A 14,676-nucleotide genomic window follows, 5' to 3' on the forward strand; every position below is an offset into this window, starting at 1 on the left:
TTCCTGTTCCTCGCATCGAGCCTGTGGTGCGTGTCGTCAGCCCGGCCCGGCCTGTTCCTGCTCCCTGCACCGAGCCTATGGTGCGCATCGCCAGCCCGGCCCGGCCTGTTCCTGCTCCCCGCACCAAGCCTATGGTGCGCGTCGCCAGCCCGGCCCGGCCTGTTCCTGCTCCCCGCACCAGGCCAATGGTGCGCGTCGTCAGCCCGGCCCGTCCTGTTCCTGCTCCCGTACCAGGCCAAGGGTGCGCGTCGCCAGCCCGGCCCGTCCTGTTCCTGCTCCCGCACCAAGCCAATGGTGCGCGTCCCCGGCCCGTCCTGTTCCTGCTCCCCGCACCAGGTCAATGGTGCGCGTCGCCAGCCCGGTCCGGCCCTTTCCTGCTCCCCGCACCAAGCCAATGGTGCGCGTCGCCAGACCGGTCCGGCCCTTTCCTGCTCCCCGCACCAAGCCAATGGTGCGCGTCGCCACCCGGTCCGGCCCGCTATTGCTCCCGCACCAAGACAATGGTGCGCGTCGCCAGCCCGGTCCGGCCCGCTCCTGCTCCCCACACCAAGCCAGTGGTGTGCGTCATCAGTCCGGCACGGCCGTGCCTGTTCCCCACACCAAGCCAGTGGTGTGCGTCGTCAGTCCGGCACGTCCGTGCCTGTTCCACCGGTGCCTGGTCCGCACGGTCAGATGCTTCACGCCGGAGCTAGAGCAATCCGCTCCACCAGTGTGCAGTCCAGCTCCGGCCAGCGGGGTCAGACCGGACCAGGGGTACTTTGGGGGGTTGGAGAGGAGCGGGGATCAGGCCCGAGCCGGATCCGCCGCCTAGGCGGAGTGCCCACCCGGTCCCTCCCCGGTGTTATTTGGTTGACGCGGTCGGAGTCCGCGCCTTTAGGGGGGGGTACTGTCACGCCCTGGCTATGGGGACACTGTTATGTTGAGCCAGGGTGTGTAGATCTATGTGTTGTGTTTCTATGTCGGGATTCTATGTATTGTATTTCTGTGTTGGCCAGAGTGGTTCCCAATCAGAGGCAACGAGTGTCAGCTGTTGATGGTTGTCTCTGATTGGGAGCCATACTTATAGAGGCTGTTTTCCCACATTAGTTGTGGGATCTTGTTCCAAGTAGGTTGTGTTTGATCCAAGGACGTCACGTTATCGTTTTGTTGTTTTTGTTCGGGTGATCTTTATTTAATAAATATGTTCGCAAATAACGCTGCGCATTGGTCCTCTGTTCCCGACGATCGTGGCACAGAGCCCCCCAAGAGCAGGACCACCTCAGTCACAACAGGTCAGTCTGAGGATGATATTCAATTAAACTTTATCACCCGAGTTCACGTAAATGTTTTGATTCAAAAGGCTCATAGTGTCATAGTCCAAACAGGAAATGCTGTCAGACAAGGCTCCGTTGATAGCTAGGTGTAGCGGTGGTAAGGATTCACTCCATGGTGCTGAAAAGGAAGCTCTTCTGTTGGGACAGCTTTTTATTTTATTTTATTTTATTTCACCTTTATTTAACCAGGTAAACCAGTTGAGAACAAGTTCTCATTTACAACTGCGACCTGGCCAAGATAAAGCAAAGCAGTGCGATAAAAACAACACAGAGTTACATATGGGGTAAAACAAAACAAAGTCAAAAATACAACAGAAATAAATATATATACAGTGTGTGCAAATGTAGCAAGTTATGGAGGTAAGGCAATAAATAGGCTATAGTGCAAAATAATTACAATTAGTATTAACACTGGAATGATAGATGTGCAAGAGATGATGTGCAAATAGAGATACTGGGGTACAAATGAGCAAAATAAATAACAATATAGGGATGAGGTAGTTGGGCGGGCTAATTTCAGATGGGCTGTGTACAGGTGCAGTGATCGGTAAGGTGCTCTGACAACTGATGCTTAAAGTTAGTGAGGGAGATAAGTGTCTCCAGCTTCAGAGATTTTTGCAATTTGTTCCAGTCATTGGCAGCAGAGAACTGGAAGGAATGGCGGCCAAAGGAGGTGTTGGCTTTGGGGATGACCAGTGAGATATACCTGCTGGAGCGCATACTACGGGTGGGTGTTGCTATGGTGACCAATGAGCTAAGATAAGGCGGGGATTTGCCTAGCAGTGATTTATAGATGGCCTGGAGCCAGTGGGTTTGGCGATGAATATGTAGTGAGGACCAGCCAACAAGAGCGTACAGGTCACAGTGGTGGGTAGTATATGGGGCTTTGGAGACAAAACGGATGGCACTGTGATAGACTACATCCAATTTGCTGAGTAGAGTGTTGGAGGCTATTTTGTAAATGACATCGCCGAAGTCAAGGATCGGTAGGATAGTCAGTTTTACGAGGGCATGTTTGGCAGCATGAGTGAAGGAGGCTTTGTTGCGAAATAGGAAACCGATTCTAGATTTAACTTTGGATTGGAGATTCTTAATGTGAGTCTGGAAGGAGAGTTTACAGTCTAACCAGACACCTAGATATTTGTAGTTGTCCACATACTCTAGGTCAGACCCGTCGAGAGTAGTGATTCTAGTGTGCAAGCAGCGTTCGGTTGAAGAGCATGCATTTAGTTTTACTAGTGTTTAAGAGCAGTTGGAGGCTACTGAAGGAGTGTTGTATGGCATTGAAGCTCGTTTGGAGGTTTGTTAACACAGTGTCCAATGAAGGGCCAGATGTATACAAAATGGTGTCGTCTGCGTAGAGGTGGATCTGAGAGTCACCAGCAGCAAGAGCGACGTCATTGATATACACAGAGAAAAGAGTCGGCCCAAGAATTGAACCCTGTGGCACCCCCATAGAGACTGCCATAGGTCCAGGCAACAGGCCCTCCGATTTGACACATTGAACTCTATCTGAGAAGTAGTTGGTGAACCAGGCGAGGCAGTCATTTGAGAAACCAAGGCTATTTAGTCTGCCAATAAGAATGCGGTGGTTGACAGAGTCGAAAGCCTTGGCCAGGTCAATGAAAACGGCTGCACAGTACTGTCTATTATCGATCGCGGTTGTAATATCGTTTAGGACCTTGAGCGTGGCTGAAGTGCACCCATGACCAGCTCGGAAACCGGATTGCATAGCGGAGAAGGTACGGTGGGATTCGAAATGGTCGGTGATCTGTTTGTTAACTTGGCTTTCAAAAACTTTTTGAAAGGCAGGGCAGGATGGATATGGGTCTGTAACAGTTTGGATCTAGAGTGTCACCCCCTTTGAAGAGGGGGATGACCGCGGCAGCTTTCAATCTCTGGGGATCTCAGACGTTACGAAAGAGAGGTTGAACAGGCTAGTAATAGGGGTTGCGACAATTTGGCGGCTAGTTTTAGAAAGAAAGGGTCCAGATTGTCTAGCCCAGATGATTTGTAGGGGTCCAGATTTTGCAGCTCTTTCAGAACATCAGCTGTCTGGATTTGTGTGAAGGAGAAGCGGGGGGGCATGGGCAAGTTGCAGCGGAGGGTGCAGAGCTGGTGGCCGGGGTAGTGGTAGCCAGGTGGAAAGCATGGCCAGCCATGGGAAAATGCTTGTTGAAATTCTCGATTATTGTAGATTTATCGGTGGTGATAGTGTTTCCTAGCCTCAGTGCAGTGGGCAGCTGGGAGGAAGTGCTCTTATTTTCCATGGACTTTACAGTGTCCCAAAACTTTTTGGAGTTAGTGCTACAGGATGCAAATTTCTGTTTGAAAAAGTTAGCCTTTGCTTTCCTAACTGCTTGTGTATATTGGTTCCTAACTTCCCTGAAAAGTTGCATATCGCGGGGGCTATTTGATGCTAATGCAGTACGCCACAGGATGTTTTTGTGCTGGTCAAGGGCAGTCAAGTCTGAGGATAACCAGGGGCTATATCTGTTCTTAGTTCTGTATTTTTTGAATGGGGCATGTTTATTTAAGATTGAGAGGAAATTACTTTTAAAGAACAACCAGGCATCCTCTACTGACGGAATGAGATCTATATCCATCCAGGATACCTGGGCCAGGTCAATTAGGAAGGCCTGCTCGCTGTAGTGTTTTTGGGAGCGTTTGACAGTGATGAGGGGTGGTCGTTTGACCGCGGACCCGTTACGGACGCGAGGCAATAAGGCAGTGATCGCTGAGATCCTGGTTGAAGACAGCGGAGGTGTATTTAGAGGGTAAGTTAGTCAGGATGATATCTATGAGGGTACCCATGTTTACGGATTTAGGGTTGTACCTGGTAGGTTTGTTGATAATTTGTGTGAGATTGAGGGCATCTAGTTTAGATTGTAGGATGGCCGGGGTGTTAAGCATATCCCAATTTAGGTCACCAAGCAGTACGAACTCTGAGGATAGATGAGGGGCAATCAATTCACATATGGTGTCCAGGGCACAGCTGGGGGCTGAGGGGGTCTGTAGCAAGCGGCAACAGTGAGAGATTTATTTCTGGAAAGGTGGATTTTTAGAAGTAGAAGCTCAAACTGTTTGGGCACAGACCTGGATAGTATGATAGAGCTCTGCAGGCTATCTCTACAGTAGATTGCAACTCCACCCCCTTTGGCAGTTCTATCTAGACGGAAAATGTTATAGTTGGGGATGGAAATTTCAGAATTGTTGGTGGCCTTCCTAAGCCAGGATTCAGACACTGCTAAAACATCAGGGTTGGCGGAGTGTGCTAACGCAGTGAATAACTCAAACTTAGGAAGGAGGCTTCTGATATTTACGTGCAGAAAACCAAGGCTTTTACGGTTACAGAAGTCAACAAATGATAGCTCCTGGGGAGTAGGAGTGATACTGGGGGCTGCAGGGCCTGGGTTAGCCTCTACATCACCAAAGGAACAGAGGAGGACTAGAATAAGGATACGACTAAAGGCTTTAAGAACTGGTCTTCTAGTGCGTTGGGTACATAGAATAAAGGGGGCAGTTCTCCGGGCGTTGTAGAAAAGATTCAGGGCATTATGTACAGAAAAGGATATGGAAGGATATGAGTACAGTTCAGGTAACCCTAAGCGTTGGGTAACAATGAAAGAGATAGCATCACTGGAGGCACCGATTGAGCCGGTCTCGGCGTGTATGGGGGGTGGAACAAAGGAACTATTTGAGGCAGTTTGAGAGGGACTAGGGGTTCTACAGTGAAATTGTATAATAAGAACTAACCCAAACAGCAATAGGCAAGGCATAATTTACATGGGAGAGAGGCATAAAGCAATCACAGGTGTTATTAGAGAGAGCTAAGACAACAACTGGTAATAGCGATAACGTTTGGGCTGAGGCTAAACAGAATAAACAGGACAGGGTACCGTGTAAAGGAACAGTCCAGCAGGCATCAGCTGTGCAGCTGAGTGATCATAAGGTCCAGTGAACAGCAATATGTGAGTCCGAGAGCAGTTCAAATTGGTGCTTCAGCACAGCTAGCAGGGGAGCACAGTTGTAGTTTGCGTGTGCTAGCGGGCCGGGCTGGCAGATGGATCTTCGTGGTCGTCGCAACGGGAAGCCTGTTGAAACCACATCCGACGATTTCGTCGGCAAACCAGTCGTGTTGGATCGGCGGGGCTCAGTGTCAACACTAGGAGGTCCCGTCCGGTTGACAGAGAGATAGATAGCCGGGAGATGGGCCTGAGGCTAGCTCAAGGCTAACTGGTGCTTGCTATAGGGCAATGGTAATTAGCCAACAACAGGTTGCAGCTAGCTAGCTGGTTGCGATGATCCGGCGCTAGGGTCCAGTGATTCCGGCAGAAAGCCCAATAAGCTCTGGGTCGATAGCACGCTGTGCAGATTGGCCGACGAATTGTCCAGGCTAGAGCTAGAGGTGGCTGGTGGAAAGTGTAGGCCACGGACAATGGTGAAGACGCTAACGGTGACTAATAGCAAGTAGCCATTCAGTTGCAGCTACACTAGTTTCAGCTTAAGGTTCTTGATGAAAGTTATAAAGAAATAATAGAATCCTTTCCACGTTGGGTGAGGCGGGTTGCAGGAAAGTATATTTAGTTAAAGAATGAAAAGTAAAAATTGAGAAATATATACAAAATAGACAAAAAAACAAGAAATGGGATATTTACACTAGGACAATGAATAAAACCGCGACCGCACTGCTACGCCATCTTCACGACAGCTTTATGTAGGCCGTAACAGTTTGTGGGCACCGTTTGTCACCGTTTATAGTACAATTAATGTATTGTTTAGTGTTGTGTTGTGGCTTTGCTGGCATGCATCGAAACATTTTTTAAAAAGTTTGCTCCACCAAGATTTACATGCTAAAATCGCCACTGCCGACACCAACTTATATTTACTGTGTTAATGACAGGAGGTAATGTTGTGGACTGGTTTATGAATGTCACGACATTGACACTACCAGTGTCCTGTCATGTGTAAATTGTAATAATACTGCAGGGGTGATTGTATTTCAAGACGTTGACAATGACGTTCTGCATGTAGTGGAAAAATACCTCACAACAATAGAATTGGAGCATTCATTATAGTAACTATGCTTAAAACACCACTCTACATCACTGCACCCATGGCTATAGACATTAGACATGTTAGCTAATACTATTCTACCCTACTGTACACGCACGCATGCACCCACACACAGGGGGTAAACAGTAGTTGGGCTTAAGGGTAGAAAGCGTCAGGTTGAAAACAAGCCCTGAGTGGTGACAGAGTACAGGACATGGGATAGCAACGAGAGGACCTTGAGCAAATATTGACTCTAGTCTTGTTTGCCCTCGCTCTTACCTTGGACAAACTGGTGACACCCATGCTTGGTTATAATATCTATCCTTCTCCCTATTCTCTCCTCTCTCTTTTTCTCTCTGTTCAATTAACTAAGTTCACATGATATGTTATGGGTACATAATCGCAATGGAAGTAGCAAGAGGATACTATTAAAGGCCCAGTGCAGTCAAATGTGATTTTCCTGTGTTTTTTATATATATTCCCACACTATGAGGTTGGAATAATACTGTGAAATTGTGAAAATTATGATAATGCCCTTTTATTGTAAAATTTGTTTGATCTAGAGTTCCAAACCTATCTGCCGATAGGTTTTCAGTTTTCCCCTCCCCACTTATATCACTCCCAGACAGTCCTAGCAAAAGTCTTGCTTGAGAAATTACTCTTTGCTAAGAAGCTATTTCTTTTCACATTAAGTTACTTAATTGTTACCCAGAAATGATTTAATATTGAGATAAAAATGGCTGCATTGGATCCTTTAAATCAACAACACTGAAATAATGTTAGGAATAATGTCTCTCTTTCTCTCTCCCTCCCTTATGTTGCAGGCTGCTCAGTGCTGCGTGCTGTGTTCGTAAGGTTACTACATAACATGTGGCTCCTGTTGAGATGCCATGTTGTGTTAGCCAAGAAGAAGAAGTTATCCGCCCCCGGGGGAGAACTTCAAAGGTCCAATGCAGCTGTTTTTATCTTAATATCAAATCATTTTTGGGTAACAATGAAGTACCTCGTGCGTGGCCACCTAGTCGTTGGTGCACAGGGAGTACAGGAGGGGACTAAGCACTCACCCCTGAGGGGCCCCTGTGTTGAGGGTCAGCGTGGCGGATGTGTTGTTGCCTACGCTCACCACCTGGGGGCGTCCCGTCAGGAAGTCTAGGATCCAGTTGCAGAGGGAGGTGTTCAGTCCCAGGGTCCTTACCTTAGTGATGAGCTTGGAGGGCACTCTGATGTTGAACGCTGAGCTGTACTCAATGAACAGCATTCTCAAGTAGGTGTTCCTTTTGTCCACGTGGGAAAGGGCAGTGTGAAGTGCAATAAAGATAGCATCATCTGTGGATCTATTGGGGCGGTATGCGAATTAGGGTGATGTCACCAGGCAAGCCAAAACTCCATCCCACCAAACAGGCAGAAATTTCAGGCAGTCTTTTCAAACAGCTATACACTAAATGGGCATTATCATAATTTTCACAATTTCACAATATTATTCCAACAGTGTGGAAGTATATATAAAACACAGAAAAATCATGTTTTTGACTGCACTGGGCCTTTAAACTTCAGAAAAACTTGTCTTGTTTGATTAACACCTTGCTAAAACTGTCACAACAGCAACCCTATGTTGTAGTGCAACGGAGGTGGTTCGGCGAAGCACATTTGCTTGATGAATAAAGTTTATCTGAGACCTGAATACTTGTGTTCCAGATACTGTATGTGCTTTAACCAACTCCTATAGCCTACAACAAGGATAGTCAAAGAAGTTGGCACATGTGCAAATCTGAGACCAGGCTTATAACTCTACCCTTTTCTTTGAATCCCAAACATAGACATTGTATGAAAAGTTAATCTCAAAACATACAGTAGGGGAAAAAAGTATTTAGTCAGCCACCAATTGTGCAAGTTCTCCCACTTAAAAAGATGAGAGAGGCCTGTCATTTTCATCATAGGTACACGTCAACTATGACAGACAAAATGAGAAAAAAAATCCTGAAAATCACATCGTAGGATTTTTTATGAATTTATTTGCAAATTATGTCGGAAAATAAGTATTTGGTCAATAACAAAAGTTTCTCAATACTTTGTTATATACCCTTTGTTGGCAATGACACAGGTCAAACATTTTCTGTAAGTCTTCACAAGGTTTTCACACACTGTTGCTGGTATTTTGGCCCATTCCTCCATGCAGATCTCCTCTAGAGCAGTGATGTTTTGGGGCTGTCGCTGGGCAACACGGACTTTCAACTCCCTCCAAAGATTTTCTATGGGGTTGAGATCTGGAGACTGGCTAGGCCACTCCAGGACCTTGAAATGCTTCTTACGAAGCCACTCCTTCGTTAACCGGGCAGTGTGTTTGGGATCATTGTCATGCTGAAAGACCCAGCCACGTTTCATCTTCAATGCCCTTGCTGATGGAAGGAGGTTTTCACTCAAAATCTCACGATACATGGCCCCATTCATTCTTTCCTTTACACGGATCAGTCCTCCTGGTCCCTTTGCAGAAAAACAGCCCCAAAGCATGATGTTTCCACCCCCATGCTTCACAGTAGGTATGGTGTTCTTTGGATGCAACTCAGCATTCTTTGTCCTCCAAACACGGCCGAGTTGAGTTTTTACCAAAAAGTTATATTTTGGTTTCATCTGACATTCTCCCAATCCTCTTCTGGATCATCCAAATGCAGTCTAGCAAACTTCAGACGGGCCTGGACATGTACTGGCTTAAGCAGGGGACACGTCTGGCACTGCAGGATTTGAGTCCCTGGCGGCGTAGTGTGTTACTGATGGTAGGCTTTGTTACTTTGGTCCCAGCTCTCTGCAGGTCATTCACTAGGTCCCCCCCGTGTGGTTCTGGGATTTTGCTCACCGTTCTTGTGATCATTTTGACTCCGACGGGGTGAGATCTTGCGTGGAGCCCCAGATCTAGGGAGATTATCAGTGGTCTTGTATGTCTTCCATTTCCTAATAATTGCTCCCACAGTTGATTTCTTCAAACCAAGCTGCTTACCTATTGCAGATTCAGCCTTCCCAGCCTGGTGCAGGTCTACAATTTTGTTTCTGGTGTCCTTTGACAGCTCTTTGGTCTTGGCCATAGTGGAGTTTGGAGTGTGACTGTTTAAGGTTGTGGACAGGTGTATTTTATACTGATAACAAGTTCAAACAGGTGCCATTAATACAGGTAACGAGTGGAGGACAGAGGAGCCTCTTAAAGAATAAGTTACAGGTCTGTGAGAGCCAGAAATCTTGCTTGTTTGTAGGTGACCAAATACTTATTTTCCACCATAATTTGCAAATAAATTCATTACAAATCCTACAATGTCATTTTCTGGATTTTTTTCTCTCAATTTGTCTGTCATAGTTGACGTATACCTATGATGAAAATTACAGGCCTCTCTCATCTTTTTAAGTGGGAGAACTTGCACAATTGGTGGCTGACTAAATACTTTTTTTCCCCACTGTAAGTATTTGATCACTTACCAACCAGTAAGAATTCCAGCTCTCACAGACCTGATAGTTTTTCTTTAAGAAGCCCTCCTGTTCTCCACTCATTACCTGTATTAACTGCACCTGTTTGAACTCGTTACCTGTATAAAAGACACCTATTCACACACTCAATCAAACAGACTCCAACCTCTCCACAATGGCCAAGACCAGAGAGCTGTGTGAGGGCATCAGGGATAAAATTGTAGACCTGCACAAGGCTGGGATGGGCTACAGGACAATAGGCAAGCAGCTTGGTGAGAAGGCAACAACTGTTGGCACAATTATTAGAAAATGGAAGAAGTTCAAGATGACGGTCAATCACCCTTGGTCTGGGGCTCCATGCAAGATCTCACCTCGTGGGGCATCAACGATCATGAGGAAGGTGAGGGATCAGCCCAGAACTACACGGCAGGACCTGGTCAATGACCTGAAGAGAGCTGGGACCACAGTCTCAAAGAAAACCATTAGTAACACACTACGCCGTCATGGATTAAAATCCTGCAGCGCACGCAAGGTCCCCCTGCTCAAGCCAGCGCATGTCCAGGCCCGTCTGAAGTTTGCCAATGACCATCTGGATGATCCAGAGTAGGAATGGGAGAAGGTAATGTTGTCTGATGAGACAAAATAGAGCTTTTTGGTCTAAACTCCACTCGCCGTGTTTGGAGGAAGAAGAAGGATGAGTACAACCCCAAGAACACCATCCCAACCGTGAAGCATGGAGGTGGAAACATCATTCTTTGGGGATGCTTTTCTGCAAAGGGGACAGGGACGACTGCACCGTATTTAGGGGGAGGATGGATGGGGCCATGTATTGCAGATCTTGGCCAACAACCTCCTTCCCTCAGTAAGAGCATTGAAGATGGGTCGTGGCTGGGTCTTCCAGCATGACAACGACCCGAAACACACAGCCAGGGCAACTAAGGGAGTGGCTCCGAAGAAGCATCTCAAGGTCCTGGAGTGGCCTAGCCAGTCTCCAAACCTGAACCCAATAGAAAATCTTTGGAGGGAGCTGAAAGTCCGTATTGCCCAGCGACAGCCCTGAAACCTGAAGGATCTGGAGAAAGTCTGTATGGAGGAGTGGGCCAAAATCCCGGCTGCAGTGTGTGCAAACCTGGTCAAGACCTACAGGAAACGTATGATCTCTGTAATTGCAAACAAAGGTTTCTGTACCAAATATTAAGTTCTGCTTTTCTGATGTATCAAATACTTATGTCATGCAATAAAATGCAAATGAATTACTTAAAAATCATACAATATGATTTTCTGGATTTTTGTTTTAGATTCCGTCTCTCACAGTTGAAGTGTACCTATGATAAAATGTACAGACCTCTACATGCTTTGTACGTAGGAAAACCTGCAAAATCGGCAGTGTATCAAATACTTGTTCTCCCCACTGTATGTGTGAAATTTGTTTTGATTTAGAATGGACCATTATCATGCACCTGTATAGAAACAGGGTCAGCACTTAAATAGCGAATGGAGGATGCTTTTCCCCGTGGTTTATTTTCATGCCAGCCAGTTAGGCTATACTCCTGTTATAAATATAAGCAATGAGCTTAATATTAGGGAAGTTGAGAAATAAATATAGTAGCCCTAGCCTATAGAAAGCTGAAGGGATCCTCTGTTTTCTCCCGCAATTGCATAGCCTATAGAAATGTTGCGCATCATGAGCTCATGGGCTCTCATTAAGTGTTTGATTAGATCTTCGAATACATTTGCATTGATGTCAGAGTGAAAGAGGGACAATAGAGTGCTGAGTACCAGGCAGTTAGCAAGTTTGGTAGGCTACTAATGACCAGCAGCAGCATCATAGCTTGGAGAAGCCTAATTACCGTGACTAAACGGTCATGTGGAATTTGACTGCCTTCATGACTCGTGACCGCCGGTGTGGTGGTAATATGGTCACCGCAACAGCCCTTCTCAAAATAACTAATTTATTCTGGGCTTATTTCTCTGGCAATATTAATAGTTCAATTACTTAACTGATACCCTCCTCTCAGTGTTGTGTATTTAACTGTGGTGTGAAACATGAATCTGTAAATACAAAATAAATGCTGTCCTGCTTCCCTGCGTGCTGTTCACACTATATCTCCCAGAGTGAAGTTTACCAGGGATGTCATGTAGGTCACATGATTAGGGAAATGTAACTCATCCTTAGGCAGAGCTTCAATGGTTACAGTAGTTATTTTCTGTCGTTAAAAACTGATTTCAGACCAGCTCTACTCTAAATAATATATTATTAATAATATATATATATATATATGCCATTTGCAGACTCTTATCCAAAACAGTCATGCATGCATACATTTTACGTATGGGTTGTCCCATCAATCAAACCCACTGTCCCGGTGTAGACTAACAGGGTATTTAAGTTATGTGATCTATCCCTTTAAGTAACTACACCATAATTATCGATGACAAACCCAACAGCCTTGAGAAAAACAACATTTTTAAATGTACACCCCACATCTCTCTAACCCAATGTACATAAGGGACTAGGAACTAATTAAAACACCATATACGGAAATCAAACATATCACCGGTGCCAACAATTATTTTCATGGCCATTTTATTTATGTGAACTTTACAGAGACCGTACAATGTACACACATTTTAAAATTGAACCCTTTATTTGTCCACTGAAATCTGTCTTTCTTCACAATGTGCGGTTCTTCTCAAGGGTACTGTTCTGTTTATAATGAGAAATAGACAATCTACTGTACAGGTTGGACAGACAAAGCTCCATTCACTCTTCAACATATAGATTTCTATCTGACCTTCAACCCCAGGTATCAGAGTTGGAACTGTACCCCTCTGTCTACTGTTCATACACACACAAACATGCAAGCACACACACACACACATACACACACCAAAAGTAAGATCCCAAGATGGTTGAAGGGGTAGTAGCTAGTTTATCCCACTGTGTGTGACATCGCAGGCCATTATGAAGCCCATACTGTCTGTCATTCAGTAGTGAGATGAAATCTTTGGTACTATTGTGTGAGATGTGTAATAACAGCCTCCACACCATGTGATCTCTGTCTGGGAGGATTTAGTAGCTGAGTCACATTTCAGTTTTCCTTCTAATAAAAAGAGCAACTTTACAAGGCGATATTAAGGGCTCGATTCAATCCGTAGCACTGAAGATCTGTGTTATAGCGCGATTGAAATAAAAAGGTCATTTCCGATTGAGCCGACATATGCAACGTTTACCAGGAATGCAGTCTCCGAGAACGCGGTAACATTGCCTTTAAATTTCAATCGTGCTATAGCGCAGATCTTTAGCGATACACATTGAATCGAGCCCTAAGAGGAAGGCCACTGTTTAAGGCAGAAGCAATCACATTACAGCTTAAAGACCTGGCAAAAAGCACTTGACCCTATAATGCCACAGTAACAAAGATAGGTTGGTGGGTGGATGCTCCTTTTAAACGTAACCCCCCATCCAAAAAAAAAAATGGTGTGTGATTATACCAAGACAAACAGAGACAAAACTTGGGGAAGAAAATCGAAAAAGGGATTGGCGAGAGAAAGCGGCAAAAAAAAAGAAACGTCACAAGATCTTCTAAAAAAGCTTTTTGGGAGAGACATACTAACAGCTATCATATCATGTGGTGAGCCAAAGTAGCATGTTTACCGCCTTAGCCAGGGTGTTGTACTTAAGCGGGTGTTTGTGAGTCCCTGGCGTCTTCTTTTGGCCTGATTAATGCTCTGGGGCCTTCGTTAAGCCTGGACCCAAGGCTCTGCCTGCAAGGCACATCATAGGGCTGTCAGAGGAACATTTCAGCTACCATCCCCTAAACACACACCCCACACTCAGACCTCAGAGAACAAATGAATGAGGGAAGGAATAAAGAAACACAGACACACACGTACGCATATGCACACACACTCACACACACAGGCTACACAGGTGTTACAAGCTGGGTTTTGTCTTTCTTGCACATAATTGGAACTGGGATGGAAAGAGACAAAGAAAGAAAGAAAGATAAAGGGGAAAAAATTAAGATTTTGAGAAGAGGGAGAGGGGTGTGTATGAGAGGAATATAGGGATTTTTGAGCAACCATAGAAACATGACCTATTATCTTTCTTAAAATATTGTGCCCCTGAAAATGTCTGTGCTTTGATTAAAAAATAATTTATGGCTACTTTGCAGTACATATCATAGCAAATTAAATATCTAAATGCCTTTTATGTATATATACATTTGAATAGAAATGATTTTGGCAAACAAACAATGACTTTAAAAGGATAGTCATGATAAAAAAAAGAATGTTCCTTCATTGAAACAAAGACCCTTCACAAATGTATAATGTTTTCATAAGAGGGAAAATGCTAAGTATATCAGTGATATCATTCCTTCCTTTCATAGGGTCTTATGTCATCATGTCTGCCCTCGGTCAGCCCAGTATGCTTCACAATGGGAGGTTGTAAGCTGAACTAACGTCACTGTTTAGACAACAGACAGGAACAACAACAACCCATGTGGTTACCTCTATTGTATTTTTCTTCACTTGTCTAATTCTCTTCTCCAAGCTTTGGGCAATGTCTCTGAAAGGTCTGGGCCAACCAGTCAGGATATAAATAACATAGGAAAAACTAGTAAAAAAACAACAACAACATGGATACAATACAAAAATAGATAGCTGGAGATGACCTGTCAATGTGTGTTCATACAATGAAGCACAGCAAGCTCTCTGAAGACAAACAAAGCCATGGCAATAACCTATCTAGAACCTAAAAGGGTTCCTTGGCTGTCCCCATAGCAGAACCCTTTGAAAAAAATGTTTGGTTCCATGTAGAACCCTTTCCAGAGGGTTCAGCCGAAGAACCCCT

The sequence above is a fragment of the Coregonus clupeaformis genome, unplaced genomic scaffold, assembly GCF_020615455.1.
Source record: "Coregonus clupeaformis isolate EN_2021a unplaced genomic scaffold, ASM2061545v1 scaf0023, whole genome shotgun sequence".
Taxonomy (NCBI): Eukaryota; Metazoa; Chordata; class Actinopteri; order Salmoniformes; family Salmonidae; genus Coregonus; species Coregonus clupeaformis.